This window comes from Erinaceus europaeus, chromosome 15, assembly GCF_950295315.1.
Source record: "Erinaceus europaeus chromosome 15, mEriEur2.1, whole genome shotgun sequence".
Lineage (NCBI taxonomy): Eukaryota > Metazoa > Chordata > Mammalia > Eulipotyphla > Erinaceidae > Erinaceus > Erinaceus europaeus.
The window spans coordinates 1,583,427-1,610,647 of NC_080176.1; the positions used below are offsets into that span (position 1 = coordinate 1,583,427).

The 27,221-nt window shown below is 48.2% G+C and overlaps 1 long non-coding RNA gene across 1 annotated transcript; it reads left to right on the plus strand.

Moving 5' to 3' along the window:
* The first annotated feature begins 354 nt into the window (after positions 1–354).
* On the plus strand, positions 355–27,221 carry LOC132532960 (uncharacterized). The gene is made up of 3 exons (XR_009544863.1): positions 355–521; positions 18,752–18,898; positions 27,120–27,221. It is a non-coding gene; the product is annotated as an uncharacterized LOC132532960 (long non-coding RNA).

Here is a 27,221-nt window from a genome sequence, read left to right on the forward strand (position 1 = left end):
ATTAAGGTCAGAGAGTGAGATTCAGTCTCTGAGCTCAGGCTGAATCAAGATTGCCAAGGTTTGCCCTCTATCTAAGGAGGAAAACAAAAAAAAGAAACCTTGCATAACTCAATAGTCCCTGCATTTTCAGGACAGAAACTTCCACTCTGGGCTGTGGCCAAAATAAACTCCCTGTAAGTGGAATTCAGAGCCGGCTGGTCAAGTCTGTCCAGCAAAGATGCCTGCATCAAGGCATGCTTTAATTAAGGCTACTGCCCTCCCTTCCTCCCCTCCCTCCCTCCTTCCTCTTTCTTTTCCTTTCCTTTTTTTTTTTTTTTTTTTTTCAGAACACTCCTAAGTTCTACTGGCGATCAAACATGGACCTTTTGGTCACAAGTCCCTTGTGTGTCCCCAGGCTCCTGTCTGAAATATGTTTGTGAACCCGGGGCCATGGGGCATACAGCTTTCAAGGGTGAGGCCCTTGGTTTGAGTCCCAGCACTGTGTGAAAACAAAAAAAGTCAAAAGAAGTCGACAAAAACAAGTAAACATCATTACTGGTGGGTCAATATTTTGCTCTCTCTCCCCTTGGTCTTGCTCTCTTTCTCTCAGTAAACAAACTAATACATAAATCTGGGATTTGTGTGTGGAGTAAAACAGTATTGAATTTCAATGACATCCAGTCTGGTTCAACCAGGCTTGGTCATTATTTTAATACTGAGAATAATACAGTCAAGGGCTCACATGAATGTCCAGGTGGGGTGAGAGGTGATCTTTGAACTTAACTAGCTGTTGATGTAAGCAATTAACAGGATCACAGACGCAATGATAGAGGGAAATGAGTTTAGGAGAATCTCGGCTACGGGGGCCAGGCGGCGGTGCACCTGGTGGGCATACACAGCGCCAAGTGTGAGGAAGGAAGGATCTGGGTTCGAGCCCCTACTCCCCACCTGCAAGGAGTCCACTTCACAAGTGGTAAAGCAGGACTTCAGGTCTTTCTCTCCATCTCCCTCTTCTCTCAATTTCTCTCTGTCCTATCCAATAAGATAGATAGGACAGAGGAGCCATGGATTTATAGTGCCATCACTGAACCCCAGTGATAATCCTGGTGGCAAGAAACTATTTAAAAAAAAAAGAAAAAAAAAAAGAAGAATAGAAAGAAAGAAGGTCTCTGATAATTCTCAGGAAAGGAAGCTTGAAAGACACCCCCTATCCCCAGTGTGGAGACTCCTCTAGCTCATTTGATTCCCGGGGCATGTTTGGGAAAAATAAACGCATTTCGGTCACATCACAGATCCATAGACCTCGGGGAAACATGAAGAGAGTCATCAGATCCTGGTGTGAGCCCCTCCCGCCAGCCCTGCCCCCACCTCCCTTCTGGTGACCGCGGGTCCAGCACGTGTTCCTGTCTCCCTCACTGCTTGGCTCCCGTGGGCCTCCTCCATAGGCTGCGTCTCAGGAAGTCAGGACTCATAAAAACTGCAGCAAAGGTGGGCGCGAGGAATCACATCATTGCAAGACTGGCCAGCTCCTCTTGGGGCGCGAGCGCTTCCACACTGCGATCATCATCTCTGGCATTATGCTATTCCACTGCAGAATACTGTGCCCAGTATGGTTCCGTAGCCCCCATGTCCACTTGGTCGATTCCAAATTATATTCCTCCATGAGGATAATTTCTGGAACCATCCGTTCCACCCCGGTTCCATGGCTGCCAGTTCTTAGCAACATCGCCCCGCCAGATATTTGTCGGGATGCGGCATCATCTAAGTTCATTTCCCACGTCTACGCTCGACCGGACCTGCCAATATACGCAGATATCTTCGCCCACCCTGTCCAACGCTTGACGTCTCGTCACCCAATCTGGTCCCCTACGCCTACACTGAACTTCTCTGTTCCAGTCTCTTGGAAACAGAGTTGGCAGTCAGCTGAGGTCAAGAACAAACACCTCATCACAGACCCCTGCAAGCGTCCACCCGGCTTTGACCTAGCACGTTATGATCGGGCCCTCCTCAATCGCTATCGAACAGGCCATGGCCGGTGCGCCGCTATGTTCCATCGCTGGGGAGCCAGAGACGACCCGAACTGCCCCTGCGGCTCCAGACAGACTATGACCCACATAGTCAACGACTGCCACCTCTCCAGATTCAAAGGAGGTCTCGAAACTTTACATCAGGCTCAACCTGACGCTGTTGACTGGCTGCGGAAGAAGGGCAAACGCTAGAAGAAGAAGAAAAAGGACTCATGAAAAAGGACTCAAGAAAAAGACTCGTCTTGCGGTCTGTCTTGAGGAGGGCCTGTGACCACTCCCTCCAGGTGTGGCTGCCAGAAGCAGCTTTCCCGGTGGGCTCACAGGGCAGATCAGTGTGAGGTCCCTCCGGCCAGGCCTGAGGCCAGGTGGGCAGGTGGGCAGGTGGGCAGGTGGGCCTGAGCGAGACCTCAGCTCTGCCCTCTCTCCCCCTTCCCCCTCCCTCAGCTCCTTTGGCTTCTGGCTGCAGTGTCTTCCCCTGACAGCAGGCCCTCCCTGGGCAGCTCACCGTAGGGCTTTCTGGAAGGCTAAAGGGGCAGCCTGGAGGGGCTGCAGCCCTAGCGCACTGAGCTTGCAGGCAGAAGGTCCTGAGTTTGGTTCCCGGAAGTGCCTGTCCCAGGGTGATGCTCTGATTCTCTCTCTCATGCATGAAATAAACGGGTTTGGCTGAGAGCCCCTGCAGCCGCTGCTCCTGAGGCCACCACCTCACTTCCAGCTGGCTTCCCTCCTCCTGAAACCAGAAAATGCAGGGAAAGAAGACACCAGAGGGGCTCTGCTGGCTCTTCAAGCATGCGGCAGTGGAGGGCAGGAAGGAGAGGGGAGAGAGGGAGGGAGGGAGGAGGCAGGTGGTGGTACACTGGGTTAGGTGCACAAGGATCTGGGTTCGAACCCCTGGTTCCCTACCTGCTGGGAGGGACACTTCATAAGCAGTGAAGCTGTTCTCCAGGCATCTCTCTTTCTCTCTCCTTCCCCTCTCAGTTTCCCTCTGTCCTATCCAATAAAACAGAAGAAATGGCCACCAGGAACAGTGAATCTGTAGTGCCAGCGCTAAGTGATAACTCTGGAGAAGAGAGAGAGAGAGAGAGAGCTAGAAGGGAAGGAGGCAGATGAAGCTACCCTTCCCCACCAGCAGCTAAATTATAGCCATTAGCATTTTGTGGAGGCAGGTAGTTTTTTTTTGTTTGTTTGTTTGTTTTTCATTTTGTGCCCAGCTTGTCATGAATGGCAGCTCTGTCAACATAAGGGCCCATGGTAGGTGTCAGGGGGAAGCAGAGCTCTGGAGCTCAGGACTCCACAGAAGCTGACTTTTTGCTCAGTAGCTTTGAGGAGGGGCTGAGGATGCCAGAGTCCTCCAGGAGGGTCAAGAGCCTTGTCTGCCTCTGGAGAATTCCTCTGGAGGATGGTGCCTAGGGAACCTGGATAAAGACGGAGATGGGGAGTCAGGCGGTAGCGCAGCGGGTTAAGCACACGTGATGCAAAGCGCAAGGACTGGCCTGAGGATCCCGGTTTGAGCCCCCGGCTCCCCACCTGCAGGGGAGTCACTTCACAGGTGATGAAGCAGGTCTGCTGGTGTCTTTCTCTCCCCCCTCTCTGTCTTCCCCTCCTCTCTCCATTTCTCTCTGTCCTAGCCAACAATAACGACATCAATAACCACAACAATGTTAAACAAGGACAACAAAAGGGAAAATAAATCAATTAGCTTTAAAAGAAAACCTCACATTAAAAAAAAAGACAGAGGTGAGTGAAAGGGGTCCCCTGCGACCCCACATCAGCCAGACAGCTTTACAGAGAGAGGGAAGCTGGAGTTTCTACAGCTCTGAAGATTTGGAAAGTGACATTTTCTCCTCTGGTGCAGCCTGTGGTTTGAACAGACGCTGGAACGCAGAGACAATAGCCGTCAGGCGCGGCAGACACATCTGAGAGCTGAGCCCAGCCCCGGGAAAAGCTGGCCTCTCCCCCTCCGCTCCCACCACATGACAAGGACCTCTGTCTTTGTGTCACCCTTGACGATGGGGGGGTTCAGCTCCACCCACAGAGACCCCCTCACACTCCCTGATAGTCCCATGACCTTTATCTCTGGAGAGGGGTTTTGTGCCACGAAGGATGTAAAATATGGTCCAGCGACTGTCCTCGGGCACAGCAGATTAAAGCACTCGGTGATTGTCACAGAGGGAAAAAAGGCTGCTGATGGGTAGAGCCGTCCACTGGCTCAGTGTTGGATGCCCTGGCCCTGCACCAGCCTCTGGGGAGCTGGGGAGAGGAGAGCTGCTGCATCTGTCAGAGCTCCAGGCACTCCCCACCCCATGCAGACACTACTCCCTCTCTTCCTGCTAAGGAAGAAAAACCAGCTCGTATGAGGCAGGTCTTTTCAAAAGCTTTATTTATTTGGCATAGAGATAGAAAATGAGATTGTTCAAACCAAGAATTCAGGAGTGGAGAGAATATGGTCCAAACTGGAGTTGAACTGAACCAAAGTAAAAGACTCCTGGGGGGGTGGGTCAGGTCCTGGAACATGGCGGAGTAAGACCTAGTGGGCGGTTAGTGTTACGTGGAAACTGAGACATGTTACACCTGTACCAACTGCTGTATTTTACTGTCAACTGTAAACCATGAATCCCCCAATAAAGAAAAAAAAAGGGTGGTCCGGGAGGTGGTGCAATGGATGATGTGCTAGACTCTGAAGCATGAGGTCCTGAATTCAATCAGGGCAGCACATGTACCAGAGTGATGTCTGGTTCTTTCTCTCTCCTCCTATCCCTCTCATTAATAAATTAAAAAAATATATTTAAAAAAAGAAAAAGGGGAAAATGTATGGTCCAAAGACTCTATCCTTGCCATTTTATTTTTATTTATTGATTCCATTTTGTTAAAGCCCTTGTTGTTTTATTGTTGTAGTTATTATTGTTGTCATCGGTGTTGGATAGGACAGAGAGGGAAATAGAGAGAGGAAGGAAAGACAGAGAGGGGAAGAGAAAGACAGACACCTGCAGGTGATGAGCCGGGGGCTTGAACCGGGATCCTTACGCCAGTCCTTGCTCTTTGTGCCACGTGTGCTTAACCCACTGTGTTAGCACCCAACTCGCTAAACTTGCCATTTTAATACGTTACGAATACTGGCTGATCCAAGCATCGTGGCTACAGGGCAAAATCAGATGTTCATCTTCAGCATTGTCAGGATGAGTCCTGACAGGACACAGAACATGAAAGCCAGAGAAGTGGGGGGGGGGTGGCAAGAGATGGCACTGTTCTTTGTTTCTGTGTTTTAATTCTGAATGGGATTCTTCTCAGAAAATATACGCATGCTGAAAATCTGTGCTTTTTCTTGAAGGTGTGTTTCTGCATAGAACGTCTTTGGTGTGATATCTGCCTAGAGTTCGTGATGTCTGGTCAGGATGGTGAGGCATAGAATTGAGTGGATGCACAGATCTACTAAGGGCAGATGTCTAGTGTGTTTAAAACAGGCAGGCATATCTTTTGTAAAATCAATAAGGCACCAGTAGAATGCATGACTTGCTATGCCTGGCTCCTAGGTTCAAACCCCAGTGCCACAGGGGGAGATCATGGACGGTGGAGCATTACTATGGCATCTCACCTCTCTATTTTCTCTATCTATCTTTCAAAAATAAAATAAAATGAAGAAAGGAAGGAAGGAAGAATAGGAGGGGGCTGGCAGTGGCACACCTGGTAAGTGCACATAATACTATGAACAAGAACTGGGGTTCTAGCTTCTGAGCCCTGCCTGCAGGGAGGATGCTTCATGAGTGCCGAAGCAGGGCTTCAGGCATCTTCCTTTCTCTCTCCCTCTATCACCTGCTCCCCCTCTCAATTTCTCTCTGTCCTACTGAATGAAATAATACACATGAATATATATGAATTATGAATAGAAATCAGATGGGGAAGGATGTTCAACAGAATTACTCATGCTCTAGGCCCCAGTCTTCATTTCCAGCACCATGTTAAAAATAACAATAGGGGAGTCGGGCTGTAGCGCAGCGGGTTAAGCGCAGGTGGCGCAAAGCACAAGGACCGGCATAAGGATCCCAGTTCGAACCCCGGCTTCCCACCTGCAGGGGAGTCGCTTCACAGGCAGTGAAGCAGGTCTGCAGGTGTCTGTCTTTCTCTCCCCCTCTCTGTCTTCCCCTCCTCTCTCCATTTCTCTCTGTCCTATCCAACAACGACGACAACAAAAATAATAACTACAACAATAAAACAACAAGGGCAACAAAAGGGAATAAATAAATAAAATTAAAAAAATAACAATAATGAGGGGTTGGGCGGTAGCGCAGTGGGTTAAGCTCAGGTGGTGCAAAGCGCAGGGACCGGCATAAGGATCCCGGTTCAAGCCCCCAGCTCCCCACCTGCAGGGGAGTCGCTTCGCAAGCAGTGAAGCAGGTCTGCAGGTGTCTGTCTTTCTCTCTCCCTCTCTGTCTTCCCCTCCTCTCTCCATTTCTCTCTGTCCTATCCAACAATGACGACATCAACAAAAAAAACAATAACTACAATAAAAACAAGGACAACAAAAAGGAAATAAATAAATATTTAAAACATAACAATAATGGGAGCCAGGTGGTGGCACACCTGGTTGAGTGCACACATTACAGGGCACAAGGACCCAGGTTCAAGTCCCTGGTCTCCACCTGCAGAGGGGAAGCTTCATGAGTGGTGAAGCAGGGCTGCAGCTCTCTCTCTCTTTCTCCTCCTGCCTCTCAATTTCTCTGTCTCTATTCAATAATAAATAAATTAATTAAAAATAATAATGATGATGTGATGCAATCCTAAATGATCTGTCAGGGACGGGTCTGCACACACAGCCCATTTTGATACAAATGCTGTTTCCGCGGCTGCAAGTTCTCTTCTCTGAGGATTCCAGGTGACTGTGCTTAGCCCCTCCTGCCTCCTGAGGCCTCAGTGAAAACACTGTTCTGGAGGCAACAATTAGAGTGTTTTTCCTGTGTGTTTAACACAGGAGGTAGGAAAGACTGAATCACTTATGCTGAACGAATGAATGAATGAATGAATGAATGAAGGATCCCCACTTCTTCGGGGAATGCGGCAGGATAAACCAAGTCTCCTGTGGGAACTTAGACCACCACCGTGGCTCTGGCCCCTTGAATCTTAAGTAACTGAAGAACGGGGAAATCTGTGACCTTTTCTGAATGAGAGCCGGGATGTGGCTGAGACCAAGCCGACCGTCAGCAGTTGTACAGCTGATCCTCAAGGTTTGTCTGAACATGACTCCGTCGTGTTTGAATCTGGCTTAATTAAGTGAAATGTCTCGTGTGAGGATTCAAATCCCCGTGTAGATTAAACGAGTCTATTTAGGATCCTCTAAGACTCTGAAGTCTTCCTTGTACTGGAGCAGATACCCACACCACAGGGGAATCAAGAGAAAAGTTCAGAGAGGGAGAGAGAGAGAGAGAGAGAGAGAGAGGTAAGCTGTGTGGGACCTCACAGATTATCAGGACAGCCTCACATTTTATGGACAGAACTGATGCAATGTCATGTGGAGGGCCGTCCCTGGCTCCTCCCTCCCCGTTCCAAAGTGGGGGGCTGCACCCCAGAAACGTGGAGGGAGTGTGGGCTGCGGCCAGGAAGTGCTCAGGGCTGAGCTCCAGCTCTCCTCCAAGCAGCAGGCCCCTGGGTCCAGTCTACTTCCCTTTTGGGCTCAAGTCCATTCCTTTGGAAATAACAGACTTGGGTTAGACACATGCTCGACCGAATGATCAGGGAGGTGGGAAATTAGCAAAGCAAAAGGGGCCGAGAGTCGGTGTACCCAGCTGAGCGTACATGGTACTAAGCGCAAGGACCTGAGCAAGGATCCAGGTTCAAGTCCCTGGCTCCCCACCTGCGGCAAGCTTCATGAGTGGTGAAGCAAGCCTGCAGGTGTCTCTCTTTCTCTCTCCCTCTCTATCTCTCTCTCCTCAATATTTCTCTGTCCCATCCAATAAAATGGTGGGGAATGGCCAACAGGGTGGATTTGTAGTGCTGGCACTGAGCCCCCATGATAGCCCTGGAGAAGAGAAAGAAAGAAAGAGAAATAAAGAGAGAAAGAGAGAGAGAGAAAGGAAGGAGAGAGGGAAGGAAGGAAGGAAGGAAGGAGAGAGAGAGGGAGGGAGGGAGGGAAGGAAGGAAGGGAGGATGGAAGGAGGGGAGAGGAAGGAAGGAGGAAAAACAACAAAGCAATACAGTCCATTTCCTTAAAGGACAGTGGAGATCTCTGGGGTGGATCAGGGCAGAGACTACTGACCATGGACCACTTGTTTCCTCCATGTTTAAACAAAGCCCCTTGTGGCAGGACCAGCCCCTCAGCGCCACCATAAGCCAGAGCTGAGCAGGCTCAGTGGGGACGCAGCACCTCTCACGAAGCTTCCCTCCTGCCAGTGAAGACTGGGGACTTGAACCTGGGTCCTTGTGCACGGTAGCATGTATGTTGTACCAGATATGCCATGGCCAGCCCCTTCAATGCAGGATTTTGAGGAGCTTTATGGCCGTTGCCCAGGGACATGGTGATGGGAGAAGAACAAACACTGGGGTGAGAGGAGCTGGGACACTCCAGAGATGAGGTTGTAGCCGGAGTGTCACCCCGGCAGCAGTGATGGGAGCTGAGCAGTGTCTCACCCCGTTGGCCCTGGATGAGTTTGTTCCCAGTCCCTATTCTTGGCTTTCTAATAACTGAGGACTCTCCAGTTGGGCCTGTCTTTCCAGCCTCACCCACCCCAACCAGATGAACCCTTAGCTTCGTTTTATTTTTGCAACACTATTTATTAAAAAATAAATAAATAACCCCAACAAACAAGTAAAATCATAAGGCTAAAACATGGCAGAAGGTCTGTAGAGTAACAGTTGTTCTAAAATTGTGACCCCTCCTCCCCTTGAGTTGGCTGATGGAAGAGAGCATGAATCTTTGAGGTCGACGTCTGAATATTGGATCAGCTGCGTATTATCCACAGTACAAAGCACAAGGACCCACGATGGACCTGGGTTCGAGCCCCGGCTCCCCACCTGCAGGGGGGAAGCTTCCCAAGTGGTGAAGCAGGTGTCTCTCTCTCCCTTTCTGTCTCCTCCTCTCTCAATTTCTCTCTGTCCTGTCCAATAACATGGAAAAAAATGGCCTCTGGGAGCAGTGGATTCCTAATTTCACACCGAGCCCCAGCAATCATCCTGGAGGCAAAATAAAACATGATAAAAACCAAAATAAAATCAATGAAATTAAATATGCTGATTAGAAGGGGTCTAAATGTCACTAAAACATTCAGAACTGGTTTAGGTGAGAAGTCATAAGGGCCAAGATGCCTCGGCATGTTAATAGCTCAGAGGTTGGAATGAGCAGATGTCCGGCATTTTCTGTTCCGCCCACACTTTTCCGTGGCGGGTTAATCACAGAAGCTGCCTGTGTAACTGTCCCAGTTTAGAGTGTGGTGGTGGTGACGCTCAGTAGTATTTTTATTTGTATTTTTATTTGCTGGCTTAATGCCTATCTTCCCCGTCTTGCTGTTCAGCACTTTAGAAGCACAGGCATTGTGGACGTATTCCTTAAAACTTTTCCGATAGAAAACACTTGACACCTATTTTGTTAAATCAATTAATGGGATGAAAGTGTACCTGGGAGCTCTCTAGAAGGGACCACGAATAAATTCTCCTGCTATGAAATCGTAGCGCTATTTTTCTCCGAGTGGGTAATGTGATGTCATTGTGGAATTCTCTGCGAAGTGTCCACAGAGAGCCGTTTCCAAGCCTTTAGTTACACTTTCTGGGGAAGGAGAGTGACGCCTCCTCGCTGGTGACTGCAGATGGTGTCTTCCATGGGAAAGGTGTCTCTGTCCTCCTCCCCCCTGCTAGGCCATTTGCTACAATTAAGTACGGCAGCAGAACGTCCCACAGGCTGCTTTATGTTGTGTTTAAAAAGTTAATTAAATTGCCAAGTTGTTAAGTTGTTAAATTTAAAGTTAAAAAAAATCTATTAGCAAGTTTCCTCCTGATTAAAGTCGTGAGACCCATGTGTTTGATTTCCAACTTGGTCCTCTCCAGCAATAAACATTAAAAATGAAACAATTCCATTTTATGACCAAACCCTCTACAGTGCCTTGTGCATGTGCATTAGGAAGGGAAACAGCAGTCAGATGACAATTCATCTCCCCACAAAACTTCCAAAGGACACGTTTCTCTTGGCAAAAGGGGGGTAGGACACACTAAAACTAAGCATCTGTCCAAAGCCAGTGTGCGCCATTTTGGATTCTGTAATTTGGTCTTGTGAAACAGCAGAAAATAAGAGTCTCTTCCAGTTCTTAGGCTGCCAGACCTCTGGCGAGAAGGGGCCTGGCGGTGGTCCACCTAGAGTCCTGGCATTCATCTGGCCATAGACCAGCTGGGTCTCTGTCTTCTCACTGGCTCATTGAGATTAGAATACACAATTCACAGAACTGTAGAGAGTTTATCAAATAATGACAGGACACAGAAGATAGCATAATGGCTTTGCAAAAAGACTTCCATGCCTGTGGTTGTGAAGGCCCAGGTTCAATCTCCAGCACCTCCTTAAACAGAGCTGAATAGGGCTCTAGTCTCTTACTCTCTCATTAAAATAGAATATCTTGGATGGACCTTGAAAAATTCATGTTAAGTGAAATAAGTCAGAAACAGAAGGATGAATATGGGATGATCTCACTCTCAGGCAGAAGTTGAAAAACAAGATCAGAAAAAAAAAAAAAACCAAGTAGAACCTGAACTGGAATTGGCGTATTGTACCAAAGTAAAATACGGGTCCAAGAAGGATGACAGAGGACCTAGTGGGGGTTGTATTGTTATATGGGAAACTGGGGAATGTTATGCATGTACAAACTATTGTATTTACTGTTTTAAAAAAATTAAAAATCCCAACAAACAAGTAAAATCATAAGGCTAAAACATGGCAGAAGGTCTGTAGAGTAACAGTTGTTCTAAAATTGTGACCCCTCCCCCCCTTGAGTTGGCTGATGGAAGAGAGCATGAATCTTTGAGGTCGACATCTGAATATTGGATCAGCTGCGTATTATCCACAGTACAAAGCACAAGGACCCACGATGGACCTGGGTTCGAGCCCCGGCTCCCCACCTGCAGGGGGGAAGCTTCCCAAGTGGTGAAGCAGGTGTCTGTCTCCCTTTCTGTCTCCTCCTCTCTCAGTTTCTCTCTGTCCTGTCCAATAACATGGAAAAAATAAATAAAATAAAATATATTCAAAAGGAATAATAGCAGATGATAGCCATCACTGAAGAAAAAGCAGCTCTGTCGTGAGCGACTATACAGCTTAGGCTTTCATAGAGTCCAACCTCTTGGTGTCCAAGTCCAGCGCCAACGTGATCAACAGTGTGGACATGGACATGTTATTCTGCTTCTCAGCCACAGGTGTCAGGGCCAGTGAACTGGGTCTGTTCATAGCATGCAACACCCAGAGTTCATGTGAAAGTTAGATGGCGTCAGACTTAACAATACCTGCAGACTAGTGTGGCCACAAGGTAGGCTGTTTAATCAGTGGGGATTGTTAGTTCTTCTGGTTATGCAGGAAGAGGATCCTGATCTGTAGAGAGATGAAGAGGTGGATGCAGAGAGAGAGATAACGGAGGGAATGGTTGGATGAATGGAGGTAGTTAGGTAGAAATAATTGATCAATAAGTGGGTGTAGATGGTTCTGTGTGGGGGATGTGACTGTCGATGAATGTTCTGTGTAGACATTGCTGTGTAACTGTATTCTCTACGATGATAAGCCTGCATATCTGCACTGAGAATATAGCTGTACCATTTTTTTAAATATTTATTTTATTTACTTATTCCCTTTTGCTGCCCTTGATGTTTCATTGTTGTAGTTCTTATTGTTGTTGTTATTGATGTCATCATTGTTAGATAGGATAGAAAGAAATGGAGAGAAGAGGGGAAGACAGAGAGGGAGAGAGAAAGACAGACACCTGCAGACCTGCTTCACCGCTTGTGAAGCGACTCCCCTGCAGGTGGGGAGCCGGGGACTCGAACCGGGATCCTTACGCTGGTCCTTGTGCTTTGCGCCACCTGCGCTTAACCCGCTGCACTACCACCCGAGTCCCAGTCATACTGTTTTATAGACATGCCTATACATCTACAGAGAGAATAGGATCGCATTTCCCATACAGATGCATCACACTTTATATTGACTCATAGAATACATGCAAGACCCAATTTCCAGGGAAACAGGACACTGCCCTTGAGTCTTCAGAGACAATGTAATCTGAGACACCACCTCACAACTTCAGGAAGGGCTCACATCAGCAAACAGGTGTCTCGAGGTTGTGGGAAGAGGAACTCTACCATATTGCTGGTGGGAAAGCACACTGGGGCAGCCCCCGGGGAAGGCTGTGTGGACAGTCCTTAGACAAGTAAAATAGAATTTCCTTATGGCCCAGCAATACACTGGAGCATTTATCCAGTGGACGCTCAAACACTAATTCACAGCTGCATTACTCACAATAGCCAGAGAGTGGAAGCAGACTAAATATCCGTCATCCGATGACTGGCTGAAAGAACTTATAGGTTATAGACTCTATGGAATGCTACTCTGCCATCAAAAAGATGATACTGTCCTTTGGGATAAAATGAATGTAACTGGAGGTTACAATGCTTAGTGAAATAAGAGATGAAAGACAGCTATCAGATGGTTTCACTTATATGTGGAGTTTAGAGAACTGACACACAGGGACTTAAAAAAAAAAAAAAACAAACACACAAACAAAAAACCAGAAGCAAGCAAGCTGTTTCTAAGACTCTGGTGGTTATCTATGGGAGGCAGGCAGGTGAGGACACAGAATTGGGTGGTGGGTGTGGAGCTCTGCACTGTCATCTTACAGTCTTACAACATGCCGTGAATAACAAATACAGAAATTCAAAGAGAGATATAAAGAGCGAGAGAAGGGGGTCTGGCGGTAGCACAGCGGGTTAAGCGCACGTGGCGCAAAGCGCAAGGACTGGCAGAAGGATCCTGGATCGAGCCCCCGGCTCCCCACCAGCAGGGGAGTCGCTTCACAGGCGGTGAAGCAGGTCTGCAGGTGTCTGTCTTTCTCTCCCCGTCTCTGTCTTCCCCTCCTCTCTCCATTTCTCTCTGCCCTGTCCAACGACATCAACATCAATAACTACTACAATAAAACAACAAGGGCAACAAAAGGGAATAAATAAATAAATATTTGAAAAAAAACAAACAGAGAGAGAGAGAGAGAGTAAGGGAACCACAGTGAAAAAAACTGAATCTCCAAGTTGGGTGAGTTCTTAGAACTCACCCCCCACCCCCCGCCCAAGTGCAGCATGAATCTCCTCAGGCTCCTGATGGCTTGTCTCGGGGATGTGACAGGGACTCTCTGTTTTCTGACAGGCGTGCTGGTGTGGGACAGCTCTAATTCTGAGCAATCTTGCTCTCTATTGATCTCAAGTCTGTCTCCCTTCTATGCTGGGGGCAGGGTGATGTCTGCTCAGTCTTCTCCAGAATAACTCTTGAAGGACTAGAAGCCAACCATCTCACATCCCTGAGCGGCCCTGCCTCAGGGATGAAAAGCCTCCTCCATCCTTAGCAAACACACACTCCACTTGAGTTCCCTCCATGTCCCAGCCACTCTGCCAAGCCGAGCTTTCTCTAAAGGCCGCCACGTGGCCCCTCTCCAGGCCTGCTGTGCTCTCCCGGACAGTCCTGGTCTCCCCAGCCCACCTGATACCAGCAGGGTCCTGACAGGTAGGCCCATAGGATGCACAAAAATAAGGTAGACTTCCGCCCTCAAAATGAATAAAGTAGCATTTCTTTCTCTTTTTTTAAAAAAACTGTTAGTAATTTAATTTTTAAAAAATTTTAAAAAATCATTTGTATTTATTTGATAGTGACAGCCAGAAATTAAGAGGGAAGGGGAAATTCAGAGAGGGAGAGAGACAGAGAGACACCTGCAGCCCTGCTTCACCACTTGTGAAGCTTTCTCCCTGCAGGTGGGGACTGGGGGCCTCAAACCCAGGTCCTTGCACACTGTAACATGTGCCCTCAGCCAGGTGTGCCACCACCCGGCCCTATGATTTAATACTGATTTACAAAATTACCAGGTAACGGGTATAATTTTCTGCACCGTTCCCACCACCGAGTTCTGAATCCCCAGTCTCTCCACGGGAAGGTACAACACTTCTTCCAAGATTTCAGAAAAGGGTTTCATTAGGGACAGAGAACTCTGGTGGTGGGAACGGTGTGGAGTTACACCCCTGTTGACATGTAATTTTGTGTATATATTAACAGTAATAAAATTTAAAAAAAGATTTGGGGGAAGCATCGCTTGTGCAAATGAACAAGAACAAAACACAAGCATCGATGGCTTATGCCTTGATAAACTGAGGTCCATGGCCCTCCCCCTCCTCACATCTGTCCGGACAGAGTCTCATGAACTCTTGGGGTTCCGTGGGGAAGGGCTCGCTCCATCCTTGGGATGGGACATTTCTCTGCCTGGTGGCCTTTCTTCTGTAGAATCTCTCCTTCCTGCACCTCGCGGAAGCCAGGTTTGCGAGATGCACACATTCTCCCAAATGCCACTGGGGCATGCTGAGGGCCGGGAGCAAAATCCTCCAGGGGTAGGGGTACACCAGGACGCCTCTTCCCTGGACCAGGGTTTCACTGTGGCAGTGACGCTGAGGATGACTAGTGGCTCCAGAGCCCGTTAGAGAGCCCCTAAGCCTTTACGTTTTCTTGTTTGCTTCCTAATAACAACAGCCTGGCATCTGATCTAAGAAACTGGGGCAGAGAAATGTTCCCCACTTCTCAGTGGAAGCAAAGGGTTATCACAGAGGTCCCTGTGTCCCTTAACCATGAGAACTACCCTCCTCGGGGGCCAACTGGTGATGCACCCACTTAAGTGCACAAGGATCCAGGTTCAAGTCCCCAGTCCCCATCTGCAGAGGGGAAGCTCCATGAGCGGTGGAGCAGGGCTGTGGTTGTCTGTCTCTTTCCTTCTCTATCTTCCCTTCCCCTCTTTGTTTCTCTCTCCCTTATCCGCAAAATAAATTTGAAAACTAAATTAAAAAATGAAAGATCCACCCTAGTTGGGACTCAGGAGGAGTATAACACCTTGGCTCTGAGACCAGGCATGAGAACAGATGCTGGGACAACACTCTGGTCACCTCTCATTAAGATACGTAAAGAAATATTTTTTTATTGGATGGAGACAGAGAGAATTTGAGAGAGAGGAGGGAGGCAGAGAAGGAGAGAAACAGAGAGAGATGCCTGTAGCCCAGCCTCACCACTTGTGAAGCTTTCCCCTGCCGGTGGGGTCCTGGGGTTTGAACCTGGATCTTTGCGCTTTGTAATGTGTGCACTCAACCACCACCCATCCCCTCTTGTTGGGCTGGGGAGATAGCATAATGGTTCTGCAAAAGGCTTTCATGCCTGGGACTCAGGCTCCAGGTTCAATCCCCAGCACCATCATAAGCCAGAGCTGAGCAGTGCTCTGGATTCTCTTTCTCTCTCTCTCTCCCTCTCTCTCTCTCTCTCTCTCTCTCTCTCTAAAATAAAATGAAAAGACGCCCTGGATTTAGACCTCTGCTGTGTCCTCACTAGCTGAGTGACTTTGAAGCAAGTCCCTTTGTCCTTCCAAGCTTACAGTGTCTTGCCTCCCAGTAGGGAGATCTGTCTCTCTACTTGTTTTGCAAAAGCTCTAGGGTTAGACCCCAGGCAGCACCAGCTGCCAGACCAGAGCAGAGTGACGCCCTGATCAAACCAGGGCGTGAGCAGCCCGAGGAAGGCACTCACAGCTGGCATCCACCCTCTTGCTCAGAGTTAGACACAGAGGCAGCTGCCCGGCACCTGGATGTTTCTGTCATCCTCTCTGAATGCCTGTCCTTCATCTGTGCCGCAGTTTCAGAGGCCAGGCTTTATCCAAGTCACACCGAGACTCCGGAGCAATGGGAGTTTAACTTCTTTTCTGAGAGTTGAGGATGGCTCTTAAAAACAAAGGACTCACTCTTCTTTGCTCTCTCTCTTTACTTGTGCTTCTTTGATTATGATTTTATTATCTCTATTTATTGTATAGAAACAGCCAGAAATGGAGAGAGAAGGGAGAGACAGACAGAGAGATACCTGCAGCCCTGCTTCACCACTCGTGGAGCTTCCCCCCTGAAGGTGGGGACTGGGGGACTGGAACCCAGGCCCTTGTGCACGGTGACGTGTGCTCTCAGTCAGCTGTGCCACCACCCGGCTCCTCATTTTCCTCCTCCTCCTCCCTCCTCCTCCTTCCTCCTCTTCCTCCTTCTTCCTCCTTCTTCCTCTTCCTCTTTCTTCCTCCTTCTTCCTCTTCCTCCTTCTTCCTCTTCCTCTTCTTCCTCCCCTCCCTCTTCTTTCACCTAAAGTGGAATATTTCGTTGCTGGTGCACCCCTGATGTCATCTTTAATATTTAAGCCCCCCTTCAGAGGTCTGCTGGCCTCTTAGATTCATGATGTCTGTCGGAGCCGTGATACACCTGCAGGCAGCTATGACCGTGATTACTGCCCAGGAGAGGACGTCCCTGGGCTTCCTTGATGGGGGGGAGTGGATACTGCCTTTGAAAGATGCAGGGGTGGGGGGGGATGGACAGCTCACACCCTGTGCTGTAAGATTCTTTGGTTGACTTTCTGTTTTCCAACACGGCAAATCCTGGCCCTACCAGCAACATTTCCAGGGAGATCTTCCTGTTCTTCTCTCTCTCTCTCTCTCTCTTTCTTTCATTCTTTTATTGCCACCAAGGCTATCAATGGTGCTCAGTGCTTGCAAGACAAGTCCACCACTTCCAGCGGCCATCCCCCCCCCCAATTTTCTTTTTGTTAGATAGGACAGAGAGAAATTGAGAGGAGAAGGAGAGGGAGAGAGAGAGAGAGAGAGAGAGAGAGAGAGAGGCATCTGCAGACCTGCTTCACCGCTTGTGAGCCTCCTCCTCCCTACAGATGCAGGGACTGGAGTACGGGACTGAACTTGAACTCAAACTCAAACCTGGGAACCTTACACATGACAACATGTGAGCTAAACAGGGTGCACTAACGCCTGGTCCCTGGAAATATTCCTTTCCTCTCCTTTTTAAAAAAAAGATTTAGTTTATTTATTAATGAGAAAAATAAGAGGAAAGAGAACCAGATATCACTCTGGTACATGTGCTGCTGGGGATAGAACTCAGGCCCTCATGCTTGAGAGTTTAATGCTTAATCCACTGTGCCACCTCCTGGAGCTCTATTTGTTCCTAGCTGAGATAGTGATTGGGTCGTTCTGCACAGGAGAGACTGGGGAGCAGAGTCAGACTCCAACATTGGGGGAGGGAGAAAGCTGCCTCTAGGTTGCGTGCTCTTTTAGAAGTCATTTTATTTTGTTTTGTTGTATTTTATTTTATTTTGTTTTGTTGTATTTTATTTCATTTTGTTTTATTATTTTGAGTGATCCCAGGGACTTCGGCATACTTGATTCCGTGGCTGCAGGTCTACTGTCTTGTTTCTGTTTTCCTTCAGAGGCAGAGGGAAACAGAGAGAGAGAGAGAGAGAGAGAGAGAGAGAGAGAGGGAGAGGGAGAGAGAGAGAGAGACCCACCTGGTGCTAGGCCATTCCCAGGTGGTTCCAGGGCGTCCTGCATAGACCGGGGTGCTTTACTGAGCGAACTACCTTCTGGCTTCAGAAACTCCTCTTTGAAGGCTGGGAGGTGACACTCCTGGCAGCCTGCAGTGAGTCAGGACCAGGAGACTGGGGGCGCCTCACCCAGAGGTGACGTCCCCTCGGCCCGTGGCCAAGCAACGCAGCCAGTGTGGCAGACGCCCTCCAGGTCCATCGCAGCTGGCCGGGGGACACCGGACTCAGCTCACAGCCTCCTCTGGGCTCCTATTCCTTGCAGATCGCTTTGAGCCCTCCAGCGGATGGATGTACAAGCCCTCCGGCTTGCTGCCATGGAGGCGGGCAGTGGATAAAGCACTGCTCCCTCAAGTATGAGTTCCTGAGTTTGATTCCTGGCACCGTCTATGCTGAGATGGGCTCTAGTTTCCTCTCCCTCTCTTTCTCATCAACCAGTCATCAATCTTTGTAAATACGTTAAAAAGAAAAAAAGACATTCCTTTCCTCCCTGAACTCAGGGCACCTTGCTTTTCAAAGCGCCAAGGAAAACTGAGTGGCTGACAGTCCTGCTTGAAGTTAACAACACCTCCCCATATTCTAGGCACCAGGAAGGCAAAAACCCTCCGGTTCCTTCTTCCGAGAGCCCATTAATAGAAAGCTTTAAGAAGACAGTTTCTTAGCGCTGGAAATATTAAGCTGTTATTATGGCAAATGAGCTTATTTTTACTTTCAAATGAAAACATAAATAAGTAATAAGTAAATATTAGCAGTTTCAGTCCCGTAATGAATAAGGACAGAATTTGGAGCCGAGAGAGAGAGAGAGAGAGAGAGAGGGGGAACACCCATTCGAGAGGCTGGGAAATTAACATTTGTTGACATTTGACTGTTTTTAGCTTTAATGTAAACTGGAGGCAATTAAGTTCTGATCAACACATTTCCCTGGTAAATATTTCTCAGCTCTCAAGATGTCTCGCAAGGTGGTGCATTAGCAGCCCCAAACACGGAGAGGTTTACCTGATCTCTGCCACAGGAAAAATAGAACATCAAACCCCATGAATAATTCAGTGTTTCTCTCCTGTACTGTGCAGCCACGTTATGACTGTACCGTTCCCCATTCAGGGTGATTTTCAGGGTTTGTTATTGTTTGTGTGTGTGTGTTTGTTTTCTTAAGGGTTGGTCCCTGGGAATATCATCTATGAATCCCTACTCAGAAGTGCATGGATAACTCCACACCCCAGTGAAATAAAGACAAAAGCAAAAAGCTTGAATATTCAAACTTGCAGTCAGCACCTTGGTGATGGATCCTTTCAAACTCCAAGTCAGTTTTCCCTTTCTCATATAACATTACAATTTATGGTGTAACCAGCTTGTGTACTGACTATAAACCCTCCATCAATGCCACCATAAAGGGTTTATGGTCCATAAATAGAGGAAAAGGCTGCCCAGCCTCTGTGTTTTGCTGACGACACAGCACTTCAGATGTGTCAGCCTGGCTGTTCGTTTTACACGCCAGGAGAGGCACGGAGAGATGGGCGGATGTGCTATCCGGCCCCTCTGAATGCAGAGACAGGTCAGGGCTATGGGGAAAGATTCACTAGGGGATGCTGGCCGGGGGAGGCGAGGGGACCGGCCTCTTCTCACGACATCATTTATCCATAGGTGAAAAGAAAAGTCTTGGAACACAATAAATAGAAGCTCAGTTGCCAGGCTCCAGAGTCCCTGCTCCCTGTCCATCTGTCTGTCTGCAGAGAGCTTGGGCATCTAGCCCGCGGGAGAAAGGCACCCTGCCACAGTCTGCAGACCTGGTGTACGTGTATGGTGCGGCCTCCTTGGGGCAGGGCTTTCCCCATCTGGAAAGTAGACCTGGTGATGGTGCCAGCTGGAATATTTTTAGTAGTTCTTTCTTTTTTTATTATACTTTTTTTTTTAGTGATTTCATATTGGTTTACAAAATTACAAGGTAACAGGGGTACAATTCCACATAGTTCCCACCACCAGGGCTCCGAATCCCTGTCCCTCAACTAAAGATGGCGGTGCTTCTCCCAAGGTCACAGATACGGGCTGACTATTATTTCTATATTTTTTTCTATGGTCCTGCCTTCTCTTCCTTTCTGTTTTTAGTTATTGATGTTTTTATTTATTTACTAGGTAAAGACAGAGAGAAATTGAGAAGGGAGGGAGAGGCAGAGAAGGAGAGAGATTCCTGCAGCCCTGCTTCACCACTTACAAAGTTTTTCCCCTGCAGGTGGGGACCGGGGCCTGAACCCAGGCCCTTGCTCACTGTGGTGTGAGCACTTCCCCAGGTGCATCACTGCCTGGCTCCTCCTTCTCTCCCTTTCTAAGTCACACCTACACCTGTTATTACTTCCAAACGTCCTTACTTTTTGCCTCTTCTCTCTCTGGGTCCAGATGGAATTGGAGTTCAGAGCCCTCTGGTCATCTTCCCCTGACATATCTCCCCCTCAGGGGGTATGGGACAAAGTTCTCTTTGAAGAACAGAAGGTGGGAGTTCTGGCTTCTGTCATTGCTTCTCTGGCCACCTTGAATTTTATTACTTCTGTTTTCATCATTCTGCAGGAACTTTTTCTAAAAAAATGAGAGAGAAAAACAGAGGGAGAGAGAGAAAGACCAAAGCTTTGCTCAACTCTGGCTGATGGTGGTGCTGGGGATGGAACCCGGGACCTCAGAGCCTCAGGCATGAGAGCCCTTTGCAGAAACAGTATATTGTCTCCCTGGCCCTCAGCAGTGACTATCACTGGTGATGGTGGCTGTGACCGCGGCGATGGTGATGGTGTTGGTGGTGAGATGGAGGTATTAGAGGGCTGAGTCTCAGGAATAGAATGGCCTGGGCACACACAGCTGTGACACCTCACACACGTGTCTCATTTAGGCCAGTTACCTGTGAGGACAGTCACACTGTGAACAACTGAACGGGTTACTAACTAGCTTGAGTTGTGAACTCAACACCCAAAGTCTACAGTCCTCAGTCTTTCAAAGACATTTACATGTATATTTTTCCCACCAGGGCTGCTGCTGGGACTTAGAGTCTGCATGACAAATCTACCACTCCTGGCAGCTCTCCTGGTGTTTCTTTTTTTATAAAAATTTTATTTATAAAAAGTAAACATTGACAAAACCATAGCATAAGAGGGGTACAACTCCACACAATTCCCACCACCAGAACTCTGTATCCCATCCCTTCCCCTGACAGCTTTCCTATTCTTTATCCCTCTGGGAGTATGGACCCAGGGTCATTGTGGGATGCAGAAGATGGGAGGTCTGGCTTCTGTCATTGCTTCCCCGCTGAACATGGGTGTTGACATGTTCAGTAGATCCCTACTCCCAGTCTGCCTCTCTCTTTCCCTAGTGAGGTGGGGCTCTGGGGAGGCGGAGCTCCAGGACACACTTTTGGGGTCGTCTGCCACTTTTCTTTTTTGTTTGACAGAAATAAATTGAGAGAGGAGAAGGAGAGAGAAAGAGAGACACCTGTAGACCTGCTTCACTGCTTGTGAAGCATCTCCATTGCAGGTGGGGGCCAGGGGCTTGAACCTGTATCCTTGTGCATGTTGACCTGTGTGCTCAACCAGATGTGCCACTTCCCCCTGCCCCTCCCATTTCTTTTCTTTTCTTTTCTTTTTTTTGAGAGACAGCAAAGCCTGGCTCAATCACACACAGCTCTGGAGGTAGGACCCAGGGCCTTCCCCACTCCAGGCACAAGCTCTAACCACTGAACCACCTCCCTCCCCAACAGTGGTCTTCCCCTGCTTGCATTACAGAGCCTCCAACCACCCCCAGAATCTTCCTAAGATTGTTCTAGAAGCCCCAGAGAGAGGCCTTTCTCCTTCCCATTCCTTCCTGTTTTACCCTGCTGCCCACACAGCCAGGCACTCTGAGTGTCTTATCCTGGTGCTGATGCCGTCTTCTCTCTGACAACTGCAGGGACCCCAGTGTCACCCCTGCAGCCAGGTCTCTGAGGCTCCAAAGCCAAGCTGTCCTGCGTCCATGTGCAAAGCTGGCGTCTGGCCCTAAGGCCAAGGGAAGTGCTGGTGTGGTCTCCCGGGCCCCCCGTTAATCCTGCTTGCGTGTCTCAGCCTCACAATTCCTTCTCCTGACAGCTTCACTGCTTCATAGTCCTCAGCGCACACAAGGAAGCAGCCGGGTCAAGGCCAGCCTTCCGTCAGACTCAGCCGCCTGGGCAGGAGTGAGCAGGGGTGGGGGGGGGTGGGCAGAGACTGCCCTTCTGTGGCCCAGGGTAGTGAGTGAGACCCTCTCCAGCTCTGCAGGGATCTCCATTCTGGAGGGACTATCCCAGAATTAATTGGATTAAGACCGGGGTGGGGGTGGGGGTGGGGGGTGTTCTGGCAAATGGAGAGGCCCAATGGAATGTGTGCCCTGGCTCCCCGGGATGCCCACGGAGGGAGCAAGAAGGTTTAAATTATGGACTCCTTGGAATATCTTCATCCTGCACCTGATGACTGGGGGGCCCAGGTGAGGCCTGGGGGATTTCTGGCCCAGAGCTGCCTGATCTCCAGCTAAGCAGGGCCATTATCTCCGGCTCCCCAGGAGAAAGACAAGAGAACTAATTTGATTAACAGCAGATTAACCTCCTAACACAGCCATCCTGGGTCTTACACCTGTCACTTTAGGATGACAATTTATATTTATTCAAAAAGCCATGAGACAGTAAATTAAACATTGCCCTAATTAGAGAAGTGTCTAATATTATAGTGGGGGAGGCATTTGGTCTAATTTTCAACACCCTCCCCCAGCCAAACAACAGCAACTCTCCAGTGCGAAAGAAGCCCAGGTTGCTGGGGCCACACCTCTGTGCTGGGGTGAGGCAGGATTCAGGATGCAGCTCGGAGGGCGCAGTCCTTGGGGGCTTTGGAGATTCGCCTTCTAGTGACTGCAGACCCTCCGACACAGTTTGAGGACACGGGAGAGGGAGATCGTCCTGGAACGGGGGTTTGGAGGGGGCCGAACCGTGGCACACCAGGTCAAGCATACATAGTACTAAATGCAAGGACCTGAGCAAAGATCCGGGTTCGAGCCCCCGGTCCCCACCTGCGGGGAGGGGCTCATGTCACAAGTGGTGAAGCAGGTCAGCAGGTGTCTGTCTCTTTTCCTCTCTATTTGCCCTTCCTCTCTCAATTTCTCTCTGTCCAAGCCAATAAAATGGAGAAAATGGCTGCCAGGAGCAGTGGATTCCTAGTGCTGGCACCAAGCCCCAGAGATAACACTGGAGGTGATTTAAAAAAATAAAAGAAAGAAAGAAAGAAAGTAAAGAAGGAAGAAAGAAATAAAGGAAGGAAGGAAGGAAGGAAGGAGAAAGAGGGTTTTGAGATGAGATAGACGGGAGGCCCCTGAGAAGAAAGGAGCAAAGAGGAGGAAGCACGGTGTGCAGGACTCTCACAGGCGGGCATCTCACCCCTGGGAACACAGACTCCTTGGCCCTCGGCCCCGGCAGAGCCCAGTGGTCGAGAAGTTTGAGGCTTAAGCCCGAGAGCTCATTCAGAGACAGCCGGGGTGACACTCCAAGAAGCACACATTTGATTAAAACAACATACTGGGGCCAAGTGCTGATGCAGTCGGTTGAGCACAGAGATGACAGTGAGCAAGGACCCAGGTTCAAGCCCCTGGTCCCCACCTGCAGAAGGGGAAGCTTCACAAGTGGTGAAGCAGGTCTGCAGGTGCTTCTCTCTCTCTCTCTCCCTCTCTCCCTCTCTGTGTGTGTGTGTCTCTCTCATATCTCCTTCTCCACCTCTCAATTCCTCTCTGTATCTAAGAAATGAATCAATATTTTTTTTAGTTATGAAAATAAAATACAATATCGAACTATAACCTGGTAAAGCCGCCAAGTCTCTTGATGGGCCTGCAGCCCATCTGTCCGTGGAAACAGCACTTGAGTCAATGTATGGAACAGAATTGGCTATTGATCCTTGACGCATAGTGCTCAGTACCCCCGAGAGGCTAGGTCTTTGATTTCTGGCACTAAATGTCATGTCTGCCCACCTTTCAACTCCGGGCAGGTTGATACAGGTGGAAAACATGGCTTCCGGTTGTTCAGACCTGTCTCTGGGAAGGCACTCCCGCACCTCCTTTTCCTGTCTGTCTGCCACACCTTGTTTTCTGGAGGCCCCTGGGACTCTGTTCTCAGAAACACCTGTTGGCATGCTCTCTGTCTGTATGGGGGGCGGGCTCTTGGGAATAAGTCCTTCTCTGCCTTTTATTTACATCAGATTTTCCCCTCTTTATTGGGGTGGATTAGTGTCTTATAGTCGACAGTAAAACTCAGTCATCGGCACATGTGTAACATGTTTCAGTTTTCCGCATAGCATGCTAACCCCTCACCTGGGTCTCCCTCCAGGATCTGAACCCTCCTCCCCCTACCTCAGAGCCCTTTGCTTTGTGCAGTACACCAAACCCAGTCCAGGTTCTGCTTTGTGTTTTTTTTTTCTTTCTTTTTTTTTTTTTTTTATTTAAGAAAGGATTAATTAACAAAACCATAGGGTAGGAGGGGTACAACTCCACACAATTCCCACCGCCCAATCTCCATATCCCACCCCCTCCCCTGATAGCTTTCCCATTCTCTATCCCTCTGGGAGCATGGACCCAGGGTCATTGAGGGTTGCAGAAGGTAGAAGGTCTGGCTTCTGTAATTGCTTCCCCGCTGAACATGGGCGTTGACTGGTCGGTCCATACTCCCAGTCTGCCTCTCTCTTTCCCTAGTAGGGTGGGTCTCTGGGGAAGCTGAGCTCCAGGACATATTGGTGGGGTCTTCAATCCAGGGAAGCCTGGCCAGCATCCTGATGACACCTGGAACCTGGTGACTGAAAAGAGAGTTAACATACAAAGCCAAACAAATTGTTGAGCAATCATGGACCCAAAGCTTGGAAAAGTGGAGAGGAAGTATTAGGGAGGGTACTCACTGCAAACTCTAGTGTACTTCTGCTTTCTTACTTTGGTGCCATACTCCAAACTCAGTCAATTTCTGCTTTGCGTTTCTACTTCTTTTTTTTTTTTTTTTTTACATGCATAACATTCCCCAGATTCCCATTTAACAATACAACCCCCACTATTTCATTCATCATTTTTCATGGACCTGTATTCTCCCCACCCACCCACTCACCCCAGAGTCTTTTATTTTGGTGTAATACTCCAATTCCATTTCAAGTTCAACTTGTGTTTTCTTTTCTAATCTTGTTTTTCAACTTCGGCCTGAGAGTGAGATCATCCCATATTCATCCTTCTGTTTCTGACTTATTTCACTCAACATGATTTTTTCAAGGTCCATCCAAGATCGGCTGAACACGGTGAAGTCACCATTTTTTACAGCTGAGTAGTATTCCATTGTGTATATAGACCACAACTTGCTCAGCCACTCATCTGTTGTTGGACACCTGGGTTGCTTCCAGGTTTTGGCTATTACAAATTGTGCTGCCAAGAACATATGTGTACACAGATCTTTTTGGATGGATGTGTTGGGTTCCTTAGGATATATCCCCAGGAGGGGAATTGTAGGGTCATAGGGTAGGTCCATTTCCAGCCTTCTGAGAGTTCTCCAGACTGTTCTCCACAGAGGTTGGACCCATTGACATTCCCACCAGCAGTGCAGGAGGGTTCCTTTGACCCCACACCCTCTCCAGCATTTGCTGCTGTTACCTATTCTGATGTGTGACATTCTCACAGGAGTGAAGTGATATCTCATTGTTGTCTTGATTTGCATTTCTCTGACAATCAGAGACTTGGAGCATTTTTTCATGTGTTTCTCAGCCTTTTGGATCTCTTCTGTGGTGAATATTCTGTCCAAGTCCTCCCCCCATTTTTGGATGGGGTTATTTGTTGTCTTGTTGTTGAGTCTGGAAAGCTCTTTATATATGTTGGTTATTAAACTCTTATCTGATGTATGGCATGTAAAGATCTTCTCCCATTCTACAAATTTAATGCTGTCCCCATCAAGATCCCAAGCACATTTTTTAGGAGAATAGAAAAAATGCTACAAATGTTTATCTGGAACCAGAAAAGACCTAGAATTGCCAAAACAATCTTGAGAAAAAAGAACAGAACCGGAGGCATCACACTGCCAGATCTCAAACTGTATTATAGGGCCATTGTCATCAAAACTGCTTGGTACTGGAACATGAACAGACACACTGACCAGTGGAATAGAATTGAGAGCCCGGAAATGAGGCCCCACACCTATGGACATCTAATCTTTGACAAAGGGGCCCAGACTATTATATGGGGGAAGCAGAGTCTCTTCAACAAATGGTGTTGGAAACAATGGGTTGAAACATGCAGAAGAATGAAACTGAATCACTGTATTTCACCAAATACAAAAGTAAATTCCAAGTGGATCAAGGACTTGGATGTTAGACCAGAAACTATCAGATACTTAGAGGAAAATATTGGAAGAACTTTTTTCCGCATAAATTTTAAAGACATTTTCAATGAAACGAATCCAATTACAAGGAAGACTAAGGCAAGTATAAACCTATGGGACTACATCAAATTAAAAAGCTTCTTCACAGCAAAAGAAACCACTACCCAAATCAAGAGACCCCTCACAGAATGCTTTGTGTTTTTTTAAAGTTCTTTCCTTTTTATTTTAATAATTTTTAAAATGTTTATTCCCTTTTGTTGCCCTTGTTGTTTATCGTTGTTGTTGTTATTGCTGTCATTGTTGTTGAATAGGACAGAGAGAAATGGAGAGAGGAGGGGAAGACAGAGAGGAGGAGAGAAAGACAGACACCTGCAGATGTGTTTCATCGCCTGTGAAGCGACTCCCCTGCAGGTGGGGAGCCAGGGGCTCAAACCGGGATCCTTACGCCGGTCCTTGCACTTGGCCCCATGTGCGCTTAACCCGCTGCACTACCACCCAGCTCCCTTCTCTTCTGTTCTTATTTCTCAACTTCTGTCTGTGAGTGGGATCATCCCACCTTCCTCCTTCTCTTTGTGGCTTGTTTAGATCAGATTTTGTTGTTGCTGCTGTTTATTTCTGGAACTTCAGAGAGAGAGAGAGAGAGAGGGAGAGAGCGCTGCACGAAAGTCTCCCTTAATGTGATGGGATCCGGGCTCGAACCCAGATCATGTCCATGTAGCAAGTGTATTATCCAAGTAAGCTGCCTTGCCCAGGTTGATTTTCACAGCCCACATCTGGTCTAACTGCAGGTACCCTCCACCCCTCTGCCTCCTCCAAACTCTTCCTCTCCTCTTGCATCCCTGGAGCCACAGCCACTCCAATATCAATCCCATCCCCTACGTCTCTAGGAAACCAGGGAACAATATTTAGTTGAATTCCATATATAAAGTTTTTGTTTGTTTGTTTTACCAGAATGGAATAAAAGGGCCAAGTGACAGAGAGCAGATCGTCTCTTTGCATCTTTTCATCATCTAATTTGGCTCTGACCCTTGACCAAATAGATTTTCCAGTAACTAGATTCTGGTCTTGTTAAACTCAAGTGGAAACAGATGACTTCCTCACCAGCCTTAAGAGCTCTAAACCAACCAAAAAGCCTCCCTTTCTTCTCCTTCCTCAGATCTGCCCAGACCCACAAGCGCCAGCCTTAGCCTGCTGTCTCCATGTTTACACCATAGTACCCAAGATGGCGGACACCGTGGACTGTGAGTCAGAACAGAGA